Source organism: Antechinus flavipes, chromosome 2 (genome assembly GCF_016432865.1).
Source record: "Antechinus flavipes isolate AdamAnt ecotype Samford, QLD, Australia chromosome 2, AdamAnt_v2, whole genome shotgun sequence".
In the NCBI taxonomy this organism is placed as follows: domain Eukaryota; kingdom Metazoa; phylum Chordata; class Mammalia; order Dasyuromorphia; family Dasyuridae; genus Antechinus; species Antechinus flavipes.
Window position 1 is genome coordinate 155,705,900 of NC_067399.1, and position 22,682 is coordinate 155,728,581.

A 22,682-nucleotide genomic window follows, 5' to 3' on the forward strand; every position below is an offset into this window, starting at 1 on the left:
TATCTTGTCTCTGTTTCTCCTTTCTACTATTGCCTGTCCTTGAGGATTAAAGGGTATGCCAGTAGTGTATAAAATCTTATACTGTGCACAAAAGTGTGCAAAATGTTTAAAAGTATATGCAGGTTCATTATCTGTTTTTATTGCTTGTGGCACACCCATAATTGCAAATGCTTGGATAAGGAATTCAGTGACCACTCGGGCTGTCTCTTTTGCTGTTGGTATTGCAAAAGTGAATCCTGAAAAGGTATCTACTACAATATGGACAAAAGACAGATGACCAAAAGATTTATAATGGGTCACATCCATTTGCCAGATTTCATTGGGTCTTAAACCATGAGGGTTTTTCCCTGGAAGGAGGATAGGAGCGTGGAAAGGAAGGCAAGCTGTACAGCTTTTTACTATGCTCCTAGCTTCCTCTTTTGTTATCCCAAATTGTAAACGTAAAGCTCAAGCAGGCTGATGATATTTGGAATAAGATTCTTGGGCTAACTGAAATAAAGGACTACTGGCTAACATAGTTAAAAGGCTATCTGCCTTTGAATTTTCATCAAAAATAGGACTTGGAAGTCCGCTATGTGAGTGGACATGCAAGATATAAATCTTACCTGGATGCTTTCTCACTTGCTCTTGAAGTTCCTTAAAGAGCTGATAAATATTAGAAGCTGCAAATTTTATTTGCTCTGTGGCAATTCTTTGTACTACACCTACTGAATAGGCTGGATCAGATATTATATTTATATCTCCTGGAAAACAAGTAAGTGCTAGCATGGTTGCATATAATTCATTTTGCTGAGTGGACTGAAAAGGAGTTCTGACTACTCTTTTTATAGTTAAGTCATGGGAGTATACAGCACAAATATTGTGTTTGGATGCATCTGTAAAGATAGTTTGTCCTTTAAGAGAAACCTTAGAAACCTTTTCTTCAAAAACCCATTGCCAATTGTGTAATAGCTGGGTTATCTTTAATGGAGACCCATATGTAAAATTTGGAGCCATGGCCAATAAAATTTGCCATTCTGGGATGGTCTCGTAACATACATTCATTTGTGTATTAGTATAAAATGTGTATATTTTTTTCAGGTCTTATGCCAGATAATTGTACTGCTTGCTTAATAGCCTTCAATAAAATTCTAACCACAAGCACTGGGTAAGGAGTAAGGCTTTGTTCTGGTTGTTCTGGGAGCTTCACCCACTCTATCACACTGTCTTCTTGATGAAGGACTGCTGTGGGTGCCTCTTTTGTAGCAAAAGCTGATATTTCCAAGGGTTTTTGAGTTATTCTTTCAATTTGGATAAAACCATTTCTCTCAAAGCCCCTTGGGCTTCTTTTGTAAGCTGGCATGGTGAATTTAAAGCAGTGTCTCCCCTTAAAAGGTCATATAGAGGTGGCAATTGATTGGTAGTTAAGCCTAACACTGGATGTATGCCTTGGATATCTCCTATTAATTTTTAGAAATCATTTAAGGTATCCAACTTCTCTATTCTTAAAGAAAGCTTTTGTACTGTAAGCACCTTATGATATACTTCATATCCTAAATATTGAAAAGGAGCATGCCTTTGAATTTTTTCTGTACCTATATGCAATTTGTAGTTTCTTAGTGTTTCTATGGTCTTTTGTAGACATGCTTCTAACATTTGTTCCTCAGGTGCATATCCCAAAATATCATCCATATAATGTAAAGATATTAGTTTTGGAAATGCTTTTCTTACTGGAGTAAGAGCAGCAGCAACATACATTTGGCACATAGTAGGGCTATTTTTCATTCCTTGTGGCAAAACTGTCCATTCATATCTTTTATAAGGCTCAGCTAAATTAACACTGGGAACTGAAAAGGCAAATCTTTTCATATCCTCCTTATCTAGAGGGACAGAATAGAAACAATCCTTAATGTCTATAACCCAAAGAGGCCATTCTCTAGGCAATTGAGTAGGAGATGGAAGTCCAGGCTGAAGAGTTCCCATAGTTTCCATTTGTTCTTAAATCAGTCAACATCCTCCATTTTCCAGATATCTTTTTTACAACAAATACTGGAGAATCCCAAGGACTTAGAGAAGGTTGTAAGTGTCCTTGGTCAAGTTGCTCTTGTACTATACTAAGGCCTGAATTTTATTGCTTGTTAAGGGCTACTGTTCTACCCACACTGGTGTATCAGTTTTCCACTGAATAGGAACCGGTGAGAGTGCAGGCAGGCCTTCAACAGCAGCCCTACCTAAAAAGCCGAAGTGCTTAATTGTAATCCTATCTGCTGAGAAATGTCTCTTCCCCACAGATTGATAGGGATTTATTAACCACAAAAGGAGTAAAAACTCCTGTTTCATTTTCAAATGTCCATCTCATAGGAGCAGCACTAAATTCTGCTGCTATTGATCCTCCTACACCAGACATATAGGTGTCTGCCTCAATCTTTGGCCAGTAACTGGGCCAGCTGGCACCTCTAATGACTGTACTATCTGCACCCGTGTCTACCAATCCTTCTAATGGTATTCCATTTATATAAATAGGGAGCATAGATCGGCCAGCTGTCACAGCTGCAGTCTAGAATATTCCTGGACTCTGCTGCTTGGAATCAAAATCTGGGCAACTATCATCAGGTTGCCTGTTAGGGTTATGTAACAGTAAACCTGATGCTACTATTTCTCCTGATTGATAAGTCAACCATTTTCTACCTATGTTAGTGACTGGGATATTAGCTACACATTCTTCAGTTTCCCACATCAGGATGAATACTGTTTTGTAAGCACTCTCAGAAGGTGAAATGGTCAAGCCTACTGTGCCTGGAGGCAAGGGATACATGGCCAGACAGGAACAGATTTCACCTCCCCAGGGGATATCTCAGTAGTCCCTACTGCATACAACTTTATTTTTCCTAACTGCAATCCCTTTTCCCCCTCTGATTGCTTCTTGACTGATAGATCATGTAATCCCTTTCTTCCATCTGATTGCCTTTTGGCTGATAGATCACATCAGAGTGCTGACCTTCTAAAGACTCTCTGGGTGTAAACTCAACTGCCATCATGCCCCATCTGTCTTTAGTATGATATCTTGGAGCTGAGCCCTGCCTCTCATTTCCTTGGGTCAATCAACATTATTTTTTTATTGTTATTATAATATTATAGCTTTTTATTTACAAGATATATATGCATGGGTGTTTTTTCAGCATTAACAATTGCAAAACCTTTTGTTCCAACTTTTCCCCTCCTTCCCTTCACCCCTTCCTCCAGAAGGCTGGTTGACCAATACATGTTAAATATGTTGAAGTATAAGTTAAATACAATATATGTATATATGTCCAAACAGCTATTTTGCTGTACAAAAAGAATCGGACTTTGAAATAGTGTACAATTAGCCTATGAAGGAAATCAAAAATGCAGGCGGACAAAAATAGAGGGATTGGATATTCTATGCAGTGGTTCATAGTCATTTCCCAAAGTTCTTTCGCTGGGTGTAGCTGGTTCAGTTCATTACTGCTCTGTTGGAACTGATTTAGTTCATCTCATTGTCGAAGAGAGCCATGTCATCAGAATTGATCATTGCATAAACTTGTTGCTGCATACAATGTTCTCTTGGTTTTACTCACTTCATTTAGCATCAGTTTTTGTAAGTCTCCCCAGGCCTTTCTGAAATCATCCTGTTGGTCATTTCTTACAGAACAATAATATTCCATAATATTCATAAACCACAATTTATTCAGCCATTCTCCAATTGATGGGTATCCACTCAGTTTCCAGTTTCTGGTCACTAAAAAGAGGGCTGCCACAAACATTTTTGCACATACAGGTCTCTTTCTCTTCTTTAAGATCTCTTTGGGATCACTGCTGGATCAAAGGCTATGTACAGATTGATAACTTTTTAAGCATAGTTCCAAATCACTCTCCAGAATGGCTAGATGTATTCATAATCCTACCAACAATGTATCAGTGTCCCAGTTTTCCCACATCTCCTCCAACATTCCGCATTATCTTTCTCTGTCATTCTAGGCAATCTGACAGCTATGTAGTGGTATCTCAGAGTTGTGTTAATTTGCATTTCTCTGATTAATAATGACTTGGAGAATTTTTTCATATGGCTAGAAATAGTTTCAATTTCTTTGTCTGAGAATAGTCTGTTCATATCCTTCAATCTACATTCTGAGGCCCAGTAGAAGCCCTTATGGCATTTTGGACATAGGGTTTTGGATTTTATTCTCTCACCCTGTCCTCTCACTCTGTCTCTATATCTGCATTGGGCTCTCAGATGTCCATTCTTTCCATACTGAAAACATCAACAAGTTTCTCTAGAAGTCCCTTGCTAAGAGGGACCCTGTTTTCCCATGTTCTTCATAGTCTGGATAGAATAAGCATTTGTGCTCACTGTGGCATCTTTCTGTAGTATCCATATAATTTTTCTGCAAACCTCATTGGCATTTTCCTTAGTTTACTTAGCATAATTTTTGTAGCTGCATTTTCGCCAATGGTCCTTGTGACAGCTGTTTGCAAACATCCCACAAAATCCACAAAGGGTTCATTGGGACCTTGCTCTGTTTTTGTGAAGGCTTTACCTCCATCATTCTTCTGTGGTAGAGAATCCCAAACTTTTGTTGCAGCAGCAGCAATCTGTTCATAAACTGTTATGGGGTAATTAATCTGTGCTGAATTCTCTGCATATTGACCTTCACCTACTAGTTGGTCAAAAATGATTTGTGTATTAACTCCTATTTGCCTATTTTGTTGGGCTTGAATCCTACATAATTCATGATATTCCAAAAGCTATAAAAAGTTTTGTCCAGATTCTAAACATGTCCTTGCTATAGATTTCCAGTCACTAGAGGTTAGGATTTCATAAGACAAATTATCTAGTAACATCTTAACATAAGATGATGTAGCCCCATAAAGAGTGCAACCTTTTTTCAAATCCTTAATTTTTTCCAAATCAAAAGGAGTGTATCTTCTCCTTTTTTGACCTGAAGAGTCAAGCTCTTCAAACACAGGGTATGTATGTATTAAATCAGATACATCCTGTCCTTCATTTTTTGCCTTAACCACTGCTTTTTGTAATCTTGTCACAGGCTGCTTCATTGGTGGTTGTGTCACTACATCTCCCTCTCCTCCTTCTCCCTCAATCTATGAAGGATTAATTGAGGGAGGTGGGTCAGGGGATGTGGAATGACCTAATTTCTCCTGCTGTGAAGTATCACACTCAAAATTGTACTTAACTCCATTCTTATCTGATTCTTCATCCTTTTCACCTAGTTTAGTTGGCACACCTTCCTTCTGTTCTTTCTTCTTTTTCCTTATTCTAACACTTACAAAATTTTTAAAGCCAATTGTATTAAATTATATGTATAAAGTTTGGAAATTGAGTTAGGATTGGAATTGTAGCATTCACCTAGTTGTTCTCCTACTAATTTCCATTCATCTGGATTCAATTCTTTTTCCTTGGAGAACCAAGGAGTATACTGTACAGTTTCTAAAAGTTCAGTGATCTGTTCCCAAATTATAATCAAACCTTGGCTTTTCACAACCCTGACAATGCTCTCTACACATTTTCCTTGAATTGGAAAAAAACGCTGTTTTCTAAACATCTCTCCTATTTTAGATGAAATACTATTTTAGCTCTTTAACAAAGTTTCCTTGTCATACTCACCCTAGTTTCTGGGTCAAGGAGACTTTTCCACTGGATCAGAATCATGTCTGTTCCACATTCTGGCACCAAAATATAATATTCTTCTCTAAAATATAATGTTCTCTTGGAGCAAGTTTGTCGTATGGCTTCTGAGAGCAGCCTTTGTTTCAATTCAGTGTAATCACCCCAAAATGCAGCCAGGAGTTAAAGCCCAAATCCTTTATTGTCTCCTTCCTTGGGCCCAGTTAGCTTTCTTAGAGACCTATTTCTCTCCTTGATTCCTGCCGCTAATCCTTTGCCTCTGCCAACTTCAGCCTCCAGCCAGCACAAAGGTGGAAGGTGGAATGAAGCTGTCTCCACTTTCGAGAGTGGACTTGTGCTAACAGTATTGTATGATAACAACATGAATAAATTTGTCTCAATTTTTTTCACAAACTAGGGAAAGAAGTGTCTTTGGATTATGATGGTCTTGACTTTCTCTTTTAAGCTATTTGTTGTAAGAAGGTATTACATCTTCTAAATTCAACTTCCCTTCACATTTTAGGTCTCATGAAATAAATGATACCCAAGTGGATTTGTTGGTGACTTAAGGCTTCATCAGATTTGACAAACTTGTTTTCATTCTTTGGTTCAAATTAGCTCTTTGATCTTCTTTCAGCTTTCCTTGGCTTTAAATTTGATGACTTGAGCACATATTTTAAAAACCTGACTGAAAAATTGTTCACATATTTCTAGTCTTTACAGACATGATAATCTGGAGATCCATCAAAAATTACCAATAGTGAATTCATTTCTCATTCTAGGCTCTTACTCAAAGAAATTATGATAGCAATGCATGCTCCTGATCAGAAGAAGGCTGGGTCTTATTTAATAGCATTTTAGGGGTACCAGTATAATGGCAAAACATGAAACAAGTGGATTGACTATTAGGAATAATAGAAGCAATGAAAGGAAACACAAAAGACATTTCATTTACTAATAACATCTTTATTCCAATATTGCACAAAATATTTTCCCTTAATTTGATAGACCCTATTCTCTGTCCCTACTAATCCAGATATACACTGTTAAAATTATAAATGAAGTCATTAGGCAGCTAGTTGGTGCAGTGGATAGAGCACCAGCCCTGAAGGAAGAAGGACCTGAGTTCAAATCTGGCCTCAGACACTTAATACTTCCTAGCTGTGTGACCTTGAGGAAGTCACTTAACCCCAATAGTCCCAGCAAAAATAAACAAACAAATAGATAGATAAATAAAGTCATTAGCAAGAAGTCATTGCCTTTATTTATTCTAATATACTAGCTGAAAAATAGAATATAAAAATGTAAACTTTGTAACAGGAATCCCAGGACATTACGATCCTAGCTATACCAGAAGTTTTTTTCCCCCACTCCTCTTGACTCAAATATTCTTACTAGGAAGTCCAAGATAATGTATATCTAAGTCTACCCCTTCCTCAATACCAAGGCTAATTCCTCCACTTTTAAATATCCAGATTACAGTATCACAGAAAAAAATTAAGGCAAAAATGATTATTTCTAACACAATAGAAACTAAAAATGAATAACTCTTAGTCCTGAAGGCCTCAAGAAATCTGCAAAGTCACTTATTACACAAAATATAAGTATTATGACTGAATTTCTTTGTCTATATTATACAATTCCTGGCTGTTCTTGGTTGTACATCTTATACTGTTTCCAGAATATCATGTTAACTTTAAAAGGCATCACCAAGAATACTTCTGTAATTCCTGATTATTTCCAGCAAAATCTCTGGGTAAAATTCTCTCACTGGATTGCACAATTGCCTTGTATAGCATCCAAGTCCAAGGTCAACAGTAACAAAAACAAAAAAATAGAGATAAATAGTAAAGCAGCAGCAACAAAACAACAACAAAAGACTTCTTTTGAGGGAAAAATTATTTACCACTGGCAGGTCTTTGCCTCCCAAGTAAAAATCAAACAATCACACAAAAAAACTCAATGATTCATTATCTTACAGAAAATACAGTTATCCAGACAAATCAATGAGATTAAATGATATATTTATTTTTTAAAAATGCCTAGCACAGTGCTTGAGACATAATTGGTACTATATTAATGCTTATTTCCTTCTTAGTGACCCCTTCCCTTTAGCAGTCCATCACAACTCCAGTTATTTATCCTGCCAACTTCTCTTGCTGAATCTATTCTCCTGCCATCACTCCTGTTACTCTTTGGTTATCCATAAGCTTGTCCAGGAACAGGTTCTCCAGATTCCAAAAACTTATCATTTCATTATTCTAATTGGGAGCACAAATCCTGATGGCTGCTTTCCCTGCCATTTATGGAGTTTTCCATCCAAAACAATACTTTCCAGTTATTTGAAAACTATCAAAAGATAACCAGCTATTTCTCAGTTTGTTCACTTAAGCACTAGGATAAGTTTATGCTGTAGAATATAAACTTTTTAAGAGCAGTCAACACCATCCTTGGCAAACTGCCTGATGTTTAATAAATTGGTATTGAATTGCTTATTAACTTTTGAATAGATTGAAATAAATGAAAGTAGCAAGGAATAACAATCCCCAAAATATCTATTATAAAAGGATCCTCCTACCCTATGTGTCATATTTAACCCAATAATATTCACAATAGTAAAGAAAGAATGTTGAATAGAGTTCTTTAAGGTAATATTTAAAGTTATTGCTCAAAGTAACAATGCATGCAATCCAATAGACCTTTGAAGAATTCAAATAAAACATCAGTGGAAAAAGCTGAGTTTAAAAATAGGAAAAATATTATTTAGTTGATCCTTTACTCTTCTAAATGTTTCAAATCTAACTTGGTAAAAGCAGCCAAGAGTTGCTGTCCTATAATCTATATTTAGCTTTCTGGTTGACTGGGTCCTCTACATTTCCCTAAGAATCAAAATGAATTAAAATGCTGACTTCCTCACTGACTATGGAAGTCTGTACAAACCCCAGAAAATTGATTTTTCCAGACCTGCATTGCTTGGCATAAAAGCCAGACAGAATTTTTATTGAATCTGGCCCTAGGTGATTAGATTTTGACCTTAGCAGTGGGGCTAGTAGATTCAGTAATTATTGTTTTTCATTTCTTGATTTTTGCTGTTTTGGTTGACCTTAACTCTGTGGTCAGTAAACCCAACCATTTTTGTTTTGGACTTGCTCTGTTTTCACTAGCCCTCCTGATGGCAATAATTCTGAACTAAGGCATAGACTTATGTTCAATGATCAAATGTGTCATGTATAGTGTAGGAAATGGGTGTCCACTTCTAGTTATTGGCTGCTCATATTTGCCAGTAGTTTCTATAGTTGGAAGAATGTATTACCTTACAGTTATGAAAAGAGTAATAAAAAGAAATTAGAGAAAATATATGAGTCTAACATGAGATTGAGACCACTGATATTTAGTAATTTTATACAAATACAATACAGGTTTTCCATAAATATCACTCATTTGAATTGTATGCTGAGCAAAGAATGTTTAAGTTTGAAAATCAAGTACAAATGAATGCATGATCTTCATTTGAACTTGATACAGTATACAACAATTCAGTTATTTAAAAATTCAAGATTCCATTCTCTCCTGATTGGAAATAGTAATTAGCATTAATAGGAATTTAATCTTTTAAGAGCAAAGTAGCTCCTCTGAAATGTTCTATGATAATAACAATTCAAACAGCAAAAAAAAAAAAAAAAATCAAGCATAGTACATTTAGTTTCTTGAATAAAATGTTTAAAACTATTTTTCTTTTTAAGAATTTTATTTCTTCACAACACTAATCTAGAAGTAAGAAATCTCTTCAAACCAAGTACTAAAATATTAAGAATTCATTAGTCATCAGGTCAAGATCTATGTCCAGAAACACATTTGGAGAAGTTAAAGGAATTTCTTTGGGGAAAATGATGATGATGAAGATGATGATGATGATGAATGAATGAACCACAGACTTAGAAATATACTAAGAAAAACTCATATGTTATTTAGAAAACAGAGAGTTTACAGTCCCAATGCAATTATAAAAAAATAAACAGTTCTTTATGAAAAAGAGAATTAATAAGTATTCTCAGAGCACCTGAAAGATAAATGTTCTAAAAACTTATTGAAGTACTTCTGGAAAAAAAAAAAACAGACATTTCTTCATCAATCAACAGAAAAGACTTACAAATATTTCTTGCTGAAATTGTCAAATGGAACCAGAAGTGGTTTACCTCCAGATGTAATCTATTAAGTATTTAAGCTATAATAACAAGTTAAAAAAAAAACTTTTATATGTAACATTTACATGTACTCTAACAATATGATGACAAATAAGTTACAAACAAAAGACTGAATCATGCAGATTCATCAATAGAAACAATCTGTTTATGATAGTCATTTAGGATCAAGTAATTAACATTATAAATTGCAAATATTTTATCCTTAAACAGATTCTGAAAGAGAACAATTTTATTGAATAATGAGAAAATTATTAACGATATATGCAAAAATATCTAGTATCTACCAGACACCAAGAAAGGCATAATCAACACTGATTGTGTCTTTATGTATCAGAAGTTCATCTCATTATCTTTTGTGGAAAGATAACTCATATACTACAAATACAAATCCCAAACTATGTTTTAGGATTTAACAAAGAAACTATACTTAAACTAGTATGTTTCCACAGACAAAACTGTTGCCCGCAGTTACTTGGTGTTGTGCACTGAACCTGACTCAGGGCAATCTTCTGGCATATTGCTCTATATTGGATTCTAGAATGAAGATACTAGGTCACTTGAGAGTTAATAAAAGATTCACTTCAATTTAAGATACAAAGGATATTCAATAAGGATTTACTTATCTGAGTGAACAAGGCCCTTTATCTTTATTCTAAACAGGACATAGTCTGGTGATCATGGTAAGGAGATTACACCACCAGGTTTGAAGAGTCCTGAATCTAAAAGGCTATACTTTTTATGTCATTTGGGGACCAGAGTATAGAGTAATTGGGTCCACCAAAAAGCTGAGTCAACTATAAGGCAACTTGAGTTTTGCTCACTGGACCAATTAAGTCTTGAGGACAGCTTTCTTACCTTTTAAGGAAAAAATTAACCTAAATTATATAGACTGTGGGATGGGATAGAACCCTGATGGATACTGATCCTATGGTACCTGGAAATAATAATGATATTTTTTAAAAATTCAGAACATTTTAGTAGATGTCACCATAATGTATAACTCCGAACTACATTGAATGAAAATCTTTCCAACTGTCATGATCTTATAGAAGAAAATAAAACTTCAAAAGAAAAGGATAAGAGGAGGTACATATCATGCCTATTGTCTTGTCTGCTACTGGAATTATGCTAAAGCTTCTTTTAGGGAACTTATAAAAAATAAACTGCATACCCATACTTCCATTTGACTCCAAAAAGTAATTATTTTAATTTTGTTGTTGTTCAGTCATTGATTTGCACTTAATTATTCATAACCCTGTGGACCACAGAGTAGAGAAGAGAAACAGATATCAAGATGCTCCTCCAAAAACAAAAGGAAGGGGGAGCCACAGGTACCCCTAGAGATCTTTTAAATTTAGCTCTTTATACCTTTTTTTTAGTTTTGATAAAGTTGCACTGGCTCTAGCAGACAGGTTTTATAACACTTTTGGAGTGGCCTTGGTCTCAGCATAGACACTATGACAGTGGTCAAGAATAGAATCTAGATTCTTTGTTCTGGCCCAGTCTTTATCTTAGTGCAGGAGATATGAGAGCCATCACGAGACTGATAAAAGATAGAATGTCTCTCTTCTAGTCCTTCTTAGCCCTTATTGTAATTACATCATTATAGCATACTGATTGTGTGTGAACTTAGAGAACCATTACATCACCATGCTAAGTACTAAGTATATATGTGAAGTAGAGAATAATCATCTCATAAATTCCACTAACACTTTGTTTCAAGTATACTTGTCCAAAGTTCAGGCTTTCTACAGCATAGCCCATCAGGCCCTTCTGTCCTTCACTATTTCCTAAAATCTGTCTATGCCTATGTTCTACCATTTTAATAGTGTCAATGGTGTTTTCTTGGAAAAGGTACTTGAATAATTTACCATTTTTTCCTTCTTTTGCCATAATTTTCTGCCACCTCAGTGATCTAAACAGGTGCACAATGAGTTATACAACACTGAATCTAAATATATAAAATGTAAAAAACACTGAATAAGGAACATAAAAACTCTACTGCAACTTTAAATATAAAAATATAAAATACGTATTTCAATAAGAATTTGCTAAAAACATAAAAAGTGATTTAAACAACTTTAGAAATGAACAATTTTTTTTAAAAGTCAATTTCAATATAGAAATTATTTCTTAGTTTTTCCTATCTCTATAGAATATATAGAGAATATTGAGAGAGAAAGAGTAGAGATTCTGCTATATAGCTGTGCTAGTCACTCATAATTAGTGGGCATGACACAGATAGAGACTCAGAAAAGAAACTCAAAAATAGTTAACAGGAAAGATAGCAAAGAGGAAGACAAGAATGTATCTAGGTGACTAACAATTAACTGCTGCAGAGTTTAAGAAGGAAAAGAAATCACAAAGATTTTTATATTTGTCAAATAAAAGATCATAGCTACTTTTTTTTTAAGAGCATAGTTTCAGTTGAGTAATATAATCAGAAGCTAGGTTACAGATGATAAAGAAAAGAGGAAAGGAAGTGTAAGGATCAAGGATTGCCTACTTTTGCAAGGAATTTGGCAAAAAAGTACCGGAGAAGTATAACTATATTTGGTGTAGATGGTAGGATCATTTTTTTTTAAGGACTGAGGAATCAGGTTTCCTTTAGGCTGTAATATATGGGCAAATAGAGAAATAATGAAGAGGAAAGAAGATGGGGATTATAGTGGGGATTATTTGAGAGAGTATGGGGGGACATAGAAAGGACACTACTTATAGTGAAGTTGGCCTTGGCAAAGGAAAAAAAAAACCCTACCTCTTCAAAGTGAAAAAGGAGAGAAAGTGCAAACAGGTAAAACCAAAGATACTTAAGAGAACAAAACGTCAGGTAGGATGAATAGCCTCATTTTTTTCCCATGAAGTATAAGATAAGGTCCTCAACTGAGATGGAAAGCAGAGGAGTGGCACAGGAGATGTGAGGACAAAAGTAAAAGTTCAGAACCACTGCTGTGGTAAGAGGAATAAAAAGTCAATTATGAAGCAGAATAATTGTCTTGCTACAGGGAGGACCCAAACAGTGGAGGAACTATTATAGCAAATATTATAGTAGATCTGATTCTCATTAATAGAAAGGAACTAGTTGCTTAGGTGAAAAGCCTAAGAACCTTGGAAAGAAGAAGTTCATTCTCTCATAAATTCTGTTATGGAAGGAGGAAAGAAAACCTAATTATAGTCTGACTTACACTGTAGATATTGAGAGAACAGATTTCAAAATGACCAAAGAAAGGATAAGTTGGAAACAGTAAATTAAAATTCTGAGGAATAATTACAAACAGGATGAAGAAAAATGGTCAAGAATTTAATTACAGACATAAAAATAATTTCATAATTTAAAAACTGCATTTGTTTTAATAGACTGAAAAGGATACACTTAGGACTCATCAGCCGGTTTAGATTTTTAAACAAATATATGTACTTAATATGGAAATAAGAACAGGTAATAGGAAGAGTGCAAGAGAATGGTATGGTCTTTTAAAAATTGTGTCAGAGAATTAAGATCTGGAATGAGCTGAGGTCAACGAAACTAAGAATAACAAATTCAGGTCAAGTTTTGAAAGCAGAAATTATCAAGACAAGTCAAGAATTTATCCAAAAGAATTTAACTTCTAGAAAAAAGAAAATTTGGGTAGGTGTCTTGATCATGGAAATCCACCATGTCATGTTTCTGATTTTTTCCTAACTCATTAGTATTTTCCCTATTTTGTTCAGTTGTTTTGTAATGCACAATGATGAAAAATTTTTCTTCACCTATTTTATCCACCAATCATTAAGCATAATGGATTGTGTATGTGATTCATTAGTAAGCCAACAAATGAAGTTAGATAACCCAAATGTTCACTGCCAACTGCTTTTGCCTCTTTGACCCATCTTTCTCTGATTTCGTGACTGATTCAGTTAAATAATAACTTTTTAATACATAAAATGCTATTCCACATGCTCTTTTATCTAACGTATTTCCTTTTTACAAGCTATATCCATATAGACATACATTTTAGTCATAGTAGTGAACATTCAATGAAGCCTTAATCTTCAGTGATGCAGATGGGACAAATGGAGATAATACCTGCTCACATTCAGGCCCCTTATTTCCTCTTATTTGTTGTCTAAATTTTGAGTACATACATAGACATTTGAGAATGCAGATTTACTATTGAATCCTTTCTTGGATTTTATCTCTTTGTGAACTTCTGAGTGCCTCATCTGCTTATCCTTAACTTTTGCGGTGGCTAATCTCTATCATATCAAGTTTGGGATTAATACATTCATACATACATACATACATACATACATACCTATATACATACATATAGGCTCATTCAGTTTTCTCGCAAATACATTCCTTTTAGTTTAAAGTTATTTTCTTTCTCAGGCCAGGAGATGGCACAATGGATACAGAACCTAGTCTGGAGTCGGGAAGACTCAGCTTCCTGAGCTCTAATATAGCCTCAGCTAGGCAAGTCACCTAACCCCCTCTGCCTCAGTTTCTTCATTTTAAAATGATCTGCAGAAGGAAGTCTCAAACCACTCTCGTATCTTTGCTAAAAAAAGTCCTAAATGGGGTCACAAAGAGTAAGATTCCACTGAATAACACTTTTTTTTCTTACATCATGAGGCCTAAATTGTCTCATTGCAACTTTCATTCTGGACTGCTATTTCTCTCTGGGGCCAAGCAGAGTAAATTGATTCTCTCTTCATCATTTACCTAACCTATTTTTCAAGGACATATAAATCATCAGTGTGAAATTTCTTGAGACAACTCTCACTCCACTTTGCAACTTCTGCTCTTCCTCCTTTCAATTTCCTAGGTAATAGGATAAATTTCTGAGATTAAACTCATCACTGCTTAATCTCATTACCATTCTCCTAATTCAAGGCTTGATTGGTACCTTTTCTCCCTTCTAACTGGAGGATTTGAGGATGGAGTACCAAACTCCTTCCAATGCCTTACTTTGTACAACTCTACTTTGTATTTTCTTCTCCCTTGCTTTCAGCTGCATGGAACAAAATGTTTCCATTCTAAGTATCTCCTAGTATTACTCGCCCCCTCATCAATATGTTTTTATGTCTCTGTTTTGTAATGTCTTCTACCCATAGGATTGTAAGCACTTTGAGGGCAAGGACTATATTTCTTTTTATCAGTTGTAGTCTCAGCCTTTAGGAGAATGCTTAGCACATAGTGGACACTTAATAAATGTTTATTGGATTAGATTAGGTTTGTTTTTAACATTCTTTTTAATGTATTTTGACCAAATAACTTCATCATCTCATAGCTGACCTGCTGTTGAGTCCCAATGCACTCAGGTGTCCATGATGAAAACTCTTTTAGATTGATAGGAATAATTTGTGTTCATCTGGCATAGCCTCTGAGAAATCAGGGTCACTTCTATGCCATGTAAAAAGCATCAGAGGAATACTTCAATGGAGAAATTTTCTTTATTGGTACCTATTTATATTATACTGGATAATATGTGCTGTATTCTTATGATTTAATTTTCCTTTTTCTCTGCATTTTTGTTAGAGTTTTAAGGTTTGCAAAGTATTTTAATATATTATCTCATTTAATCCTCATATCTATTATAAACAGAAGTGCAATGGTAAGCGTTTAATAAATGTCTTTCCCTCAAAAAAGAATATGCATTATATTTATTTAATGAATAGCATTAAATTCAAACTATATCATTAACATTTTCTTTATCACTTTCTTAAGTCTAGACAATCAATAAAATAATAGATCAAGCCCCAATTCATAGCACTTGCTGATTTTTGATATATAAATGCTAAAACTGAACATTAACAATAATCTTGCCTTTTTCTAGCATATTGCTATTATTGTGTTCTCTTGATTCTAATTTACAGAGGAGACTGAGATTGAAAAAAAAAATAAAGTAATCTATGCACAGCCATACAACTAATAAAATGTCCAAGGGAGGCCTCCAAGTCCAGCTCTCTATCCAATGGACTGTAACAAGGCTTTAGATTTTAATTTACAGCTGAAATACCCTTTATGATAAAAGATGGAAACTAAAGTTTATCAGAGATCTTGATAAAGGAATGAAATAATTAATTGTAAAAATTATTTTAAATTGGAATATTAAACTGTACAATATACAATATTTTAATAATATACTTTATCACACTCAAACAAACTAACAAATATCTCCATTACTGCATTTATGCATTTGCATGTTTAATGATTTTCTTTTTTTTTCCCTTTCCTTTTTTTTTCCTTTGTGAGGCAACTGGGGTTAATCATTTGCCCAGGATCACACAGTTAGGAAGTGTTAAGTGTCTGAGACCAGATTTTAACTCAAATGCTCCTGACTTCAGGGCTGGTGCTTTATCCACTGCACCACCTAGATGCCCCCTGTTTACTGCATTTTCCATGAAGAATATTTATACCTTTTAAAAATCATTTTTCTTGAATTAAAATTTTTGTTTTATCATAATTCCTTAAAGAGACATACATAACATTTCTTTTTTTAAATTATTATAACTTTTTATTGACAGAACCCATGCCTGGGTAATTTTTTTTTTAACAACATTATCCTTTGCACTCACTTCTGTTCCGACTTTTCCCCTTCCTCCCTTCACCCCCTCCCCCAGATGGCAAGCAGTCCTATACACATACATAACATTTCAAGGATCAACATGTGACTTCAAGACACCAAAGGGTTACTTTGTGTTGTAACTTTCTTTTATCTGTAATGCTACATCATTCCTTCTGCTACACAATATCTTTCCTAATCCAGGTACACCAAATCATATAAGAAATTAATTTTCTTCTGAGACAGAGCTCTGGATTAGTTAAGAAGGTATATACAAGTTTAGTTGTACATGATGAGTTAGCTCTCCATCTCTACAGGAAAAGGTAAATCTAACAAGGAGCTGTTGGTCCAGGAAAGAAGGCTGTCACTAGGAAGCTGCCTAGGTGAACTACAACATATGCAAGGTTTTTGGCAGACTACAATGTTTTTGAGTTTTTTAAGAAATAAAGTGCTTAGCATCTGGAGAGGCTTAACTTTCCCTTAAAATTATTTTGGGTACTTTAATGGATAGGAAGTGCCTTCTCATTTTCTCCCCTTTGGGAAACCTAGATTTACACTCAGATTTTTCTCTCAATTTTGAGTGAGAGGTCTACAGGCTAAGCCAGTTCTTTTCTGAAATAATAAAAATCGTCAGTTCCAAAAAACCTGTTCTCTGTCATAGACTGGAAGACATTAATAGAGTTAGATTGTTTGTTCTCTCCTTTGCAACACACTGAGAGAATTGGGAACCATTTTACTCTTTACAAAAGTTGATAAAGTTAGAGAAGAAGAAAATGCAGTGGTATCAGATTTCTGTTGTATAAGCTTTTTGTTTTTAAATTATAGCTCTATTCCTTCTAATTTTGAAGAACATAAATATTCATGAATAAAAAATTCACGAATATATATGAAATATATATAAAGATGTTTATATATTTATTTTTAAAACTTTATAAAAACTACAATTTAGCCATTCCTGTTTCTCAGGATTGTGGGGTTGTATTTGAAGACAGAGACAAAGCTATTAAATGATTTTATAAAAATGTATATACACACATGTATATATTCTATACATATATGCATATATTGTACCTGTATATCTACATACACATACATACATGCATAGGTATATATACATATACATTTATAATCTATTACTTGTTATTGTTTCCATAGTTTAATAGTAATAAAAAGCAATGATTGTTAACACTGATAGAGAATTTTAAGGTTTGTAAAGTATAAAAAACCCAAGGAGTTCAAAAATAAGGTTGAAATTTGTCAGGTTGATAATAGGATGAGTTTTAGTGATGGAGCCTGGCACTATAACAAGTACTTTACACATATTATCTCATTTGATCTTCACAACCACCCTGGGAGGTAGGTGCTAATATTCCCATTTTATAAAAAAGCAAACAGATTAAAAAATCTGCCCAAAGTTATATATTTAGTAATTGTCTGACACTGAATTTGAAGTGAGTTCTTCCTGACTCCAGGTCTGAAGTTCTGTCTATTGTATTACCTAGCTGACTACTAATGCATACAGGACATTTATACTTCTATCACAGGCCAACGAGAAGCTAGTCTCTCTCATAAAAAAATGCAGAAACTCAAAGAATACTCTCCATACTCTAGGTTATCAGGGAAAGTGATGTAAGAATAAATGAAGTTTAACTTCAATAAAGCAAAAAGAATCTAACATGTAGCAAGATAGAAAATCATTGTCATGTAGTTGAAGAGAAGAAAAATGAAGAGGAAGATAAGGAAAATAATGGCTGTGTTATAAACTTAGAATTAAAAAGAGAAATGGGATGCTCTTTTTCAAGAATAAGATGCTACTTGTCTTCTTTGGAATGATAAAGTAGATCCATAGAAGATAGTGGAGGAAAAAATATTTAATAAATATCAGAGGATGAGTACATAGGCGGTTTGTGACTCCTTGCTCAGGAATGCCAAAGTAACTATAGCTCTAATTGATAATATCAATAAAACTCTTTTTTTGTCTTTCCAGGGAATGTAATTTCCAGGAACATATCAAAACAGATTATTAGTAAGTACTTCTGGTGATCTCCATGGGCATGAACGACCGTTCCAGAATGAAAATAAAAATTATTGTGAACTATTAAGCACTTTAGGGCAAGGAAGTAAAGACCATATGGTGTATGTTGTTTTCTTTGCTGCTGCTTACTAAAGGACAAATAAAAAAATATATATGTTTGGAATATAAGCAATTGGATAAAACATTAATCCTTGAGAATGTAAGGGATTTCTGGAAGATAAATGACTAGTGAGGATGTATTAGTTGTCTTGGACATAGAAGTTTAAAAGGTGGGATATAATAAAAATAACAATACTATCCAAATTAATCTACTTATTCAGTGCCATAACAATCAAATTCCCAAGAAATTGTTTTATAGATCTAGAAAAAATAATAACAAAGTTCATCTGGAAGAAAAAAAGGTCAAGAATTTCAAGAGAATTAATGAAAAATGCAAATGAAGGTGGCCTAGCTGTACCAGACCTAAAACTACTATATTACTATATTACAAATTAGCAGTCACCAAAACTACTTGGTACTGGCTAAGAAATAAAGTAGTCAATCAATGGAATAGGTTAGGTTCACAGGACAGAATAATCAATGACTATAGTAATCTAGCATTAGTCATATCCAAAGACCCCAATTTTTGGGATATGAATTCACTATTTGACAAAAATTGCTGGGAAAATTGGAAAGTAGTATGATAGAAACTATGCATTAACCCACAGCTAATACCATATAGAAAGACAAAATTGAAACAGGTTCATGATTTAAATATAAAGAGTGATATTATAAGCAAATGAGAAGAACAAAGGACATTTTACCTCTCAGAACTGTGAAGGAAGGAATTTATTGTAATATTCTTCTCTAAAATGTAATCTTCTCTGTTGAGGTTTTCTTGGAGTTTCTGGAGGCAGTCTTAGTTTCAGTTCAGTAATCACAAGTTTAGTCAGGCCCAGTTAGCTTTCTTAGAGGCCTAGCTTTCCTTGGTTCTGAGAGTTTAAGCTCCTGCCGCTAATGCTTTGTCTTCTCCGCTTCTGCCAGCTTTTTGAGGTCCTTCTGAATGTGTCTTGGTTTCTGTGGGGGAGGGAGGAGGACTGCCACTACTTCTCTGATTTTCCCTAGTTCTGTCCAACTGCCTTCTTTGGTTTCTGAATCTCCTTGACTGAATCCTGGTTGAGGCTCCTAGCTTATATATGCTCTGTTAAAGGTGTGAATCTTGCAGAACTATAGTAAGTACTAAGTACATGTACTGAACTAGAGAATTATTAAGCACCATGATAAATTAGATAACTATTGTCTCTATCAATTCCACTGACAGCCTTGTTTCAAGTTCTGGCCCATAACAATTTGTGATCAAATAATAACTGGAGTACATTATTGAACACAAAATAGATAAATTTGATTATATTCAATTTAAAAGTTTTTGAACAAACAAAACCAATAAAGGGAAAATTACAAGGGAAACAATAAACTGGGAAGAATTTAACATTCAAAGGTTCTAATAAAGGCTTCATTTAAAAATATATAGATAAGTGACTCAAATTTATAAGAATTCACACCATTCTCCAATTGATAAATGGTCAAAGAATATGAACAGACAATTTTCAGATAAAGAAATTGAAACCATTGTTATTCATATGAAAAGGTGCTCTAAATCACTAGAGAAATGCAAATTAAGACAACTCTCAGGTACCATTACAGACCTCTCACAATGACCAATGTTGGAGGACATGTGGGAAAACTGGGATACATGCATTGTTGGTAAAGTTGTGAACTGATCCAACCATTCCAGACAGGAATTTGGAACTATCCCCAAAGGGCTATAAAACTGTGCATAACCTTCAGTCCAGCAGTGTTTCTATTGGGCTTATATCCCAAAGTGACCATAAAGGAGGGAAAGGGACCCCCATGTGCAGAAATGTCAGTGGCAGGTCTTTTTGTAGTGGTAAGAGACTGGAAACTGAATGAATGCTCATCAGTTGGAGAATGGCTGAATAAGTTATGCTATATGAATGTTATGAAATATTATTGTTCTATAAGAAATAATCATCAGCAAGAGTTCATAGAGGCCTGGAGAGACTTACATGAACTGATGCTAAATGGGATAGAATCAGGAGAACATTGTACATGACAACAACAAGATTATACAATGATTAATTCTGACGGACATGGCTCTTTTCAACAATGAGATGATTTAGGCCAGTTCCAATAACCTTGTGATGAAGAGAACCATTTACACCCTGAGAGAGGATTGTGGGAATTCAACATAGCATTTTCGCTCTTTTTAAAATTGTTGTTTGCTTTCATTTTGTTTTCTTTCTCATTCTTTTCCTTTTTGATCTGATGCTTTTCGTGCAGCATGATAATTGTATAAATATGTATATATATGTACATATATGTATCTATACACATATATGTTAGATTTAACATATATTTTAACATGTTTAACATATATTGGATTATTTGCCATCCAGGGGAGAAGGTGGGAGGAAGGGAGGAAAATTTGGAACACAACATTCCGCGAGGGTCAATGTTGAAAAAGTATCCATGGACATGTTTTGAAAATAAAAAGCTTTAAAAAAAATTTAAAATGGGATAAGGAGAAATGTCAACATATAGCAAAGTTTATGTATATGCACATGAAATATGACTAATAAAAGAATAGTTAGGCATCTAGGTAATGAAAGCTTGGAGTCAGGAAGACTCATCTTTCTTAATTCAAATCTGTCCTCAGATATTTATCATCTTTGTGACACTCCTTAAGTCACTTAACTCTATTTGTTTTTTTTTTTTCTCACCTTTAAAATGAGCTGAAGAAGCAAATGGGAAACCACTTCATTATCTTTGCCATAGGGAGTTATGAAGTGTGAGATATGACTCAATAACATTATAAACAATAGCTATGATGAAGAAAGAAGAGCAGTAGAAGACACCCAAAAAGTCACAGGAGACAAAGTTCAAGAAATGAATAAGCTCTGTGTGTGTGTGTGTGTGTGTGTGTGTGTGTGTGTGTACACACCTCAAAATAGGTGAGAGAGTAAAGGTGCTAACTTGAGGAGGCAAATTTGGTTTCACTAGTAATAATGATAAGAATAAACTAATATTTACATAGCATTTTAGATTTGCAAAACTTTTTGGAATGAAATCTATGATTTTAATTTGGCTGTAAAAAGATATATATTACTAAAAAGAAACAGACCAGATAAAAGAAGAGATAGATAACATATATTAAAAATATTTATGGAAGAAAATCTAGGCATCTGAGGAGAAAGTAGAGAGAATTTGGGTAAAGATCGATTAAAAGAAAAGCAGTGCAGACTACAGACAGAATCCGTAGGCAGATTCTAGGCAGAAAGAGAAAATAGATGAGTTTGTGAAGCAAAGTGCAAACCTGGCGCAGATGTATAATCTATGAGTGATATAAGTCTTCTACATTTGAAACATTTGTTGGAGCTTTCTTGCTGCCAAAAGAAGAGCTACTAACTCCTTATTGCCTTAATGATTATTTCAAAACAATATGAAGTTTATGTGTATTTTTAAATCTATACTGAAGGACACCAGAGATGCAAAATAGGGAAAGAATTACTTCTTGGGGTAATGAAAACAGGATATAGCACACCAGAAGTCAAAAAGTAATAATGTCTTGATTTCAAAAATAAAAACAAAGCAAGAGAATAGTTCTAGAAATCATAGGCCAGTGACTTCATCTGCAGGGTAAATTTTATAATCAATTTTCCATAAAACAATTAATAAAAATCAAGATAATTATAAAAATATCGCCCATCAATAAGCATTTATTAAGCATTTACAGTGTTCCAGGTACTAAACTAAGTACTGGAAATTGAAAGACAAAAGACAATTCCTATCCTAAAGGACCTTATAGGAAGAGGCAACATGCAAATAATTTTATGCAAACAAACCATATATCAATGAATAAGAAATAAGCAACAGAGGAAAAACACTAGAGGGATCAGGAACAAAACCTCTAGTAGAAGATCTAGTAAGAAAGAAAAGAAATCCAGGGAAGCCATGAAGCAGTGATGAAGAGGGAGAATATTCTAGGCATGGGTGAATATTTCCAGCCAGAAAAACATGCTCAAAGAAGAGAGAATTTCTTATTTAAGAAAGACCAACAAGGCTACTATCACTGTATTGAGAAGCACATATTTTGTGGGGAAGGAATAGTAGCTGAAAGGTGAAAGAAGACTGGAAGGTAGGGAGGAGAACGACATTATTAAGGACTTTGAATGCCAAACAGAAGATTTTGTATTTGATCTTGGAGATGATAG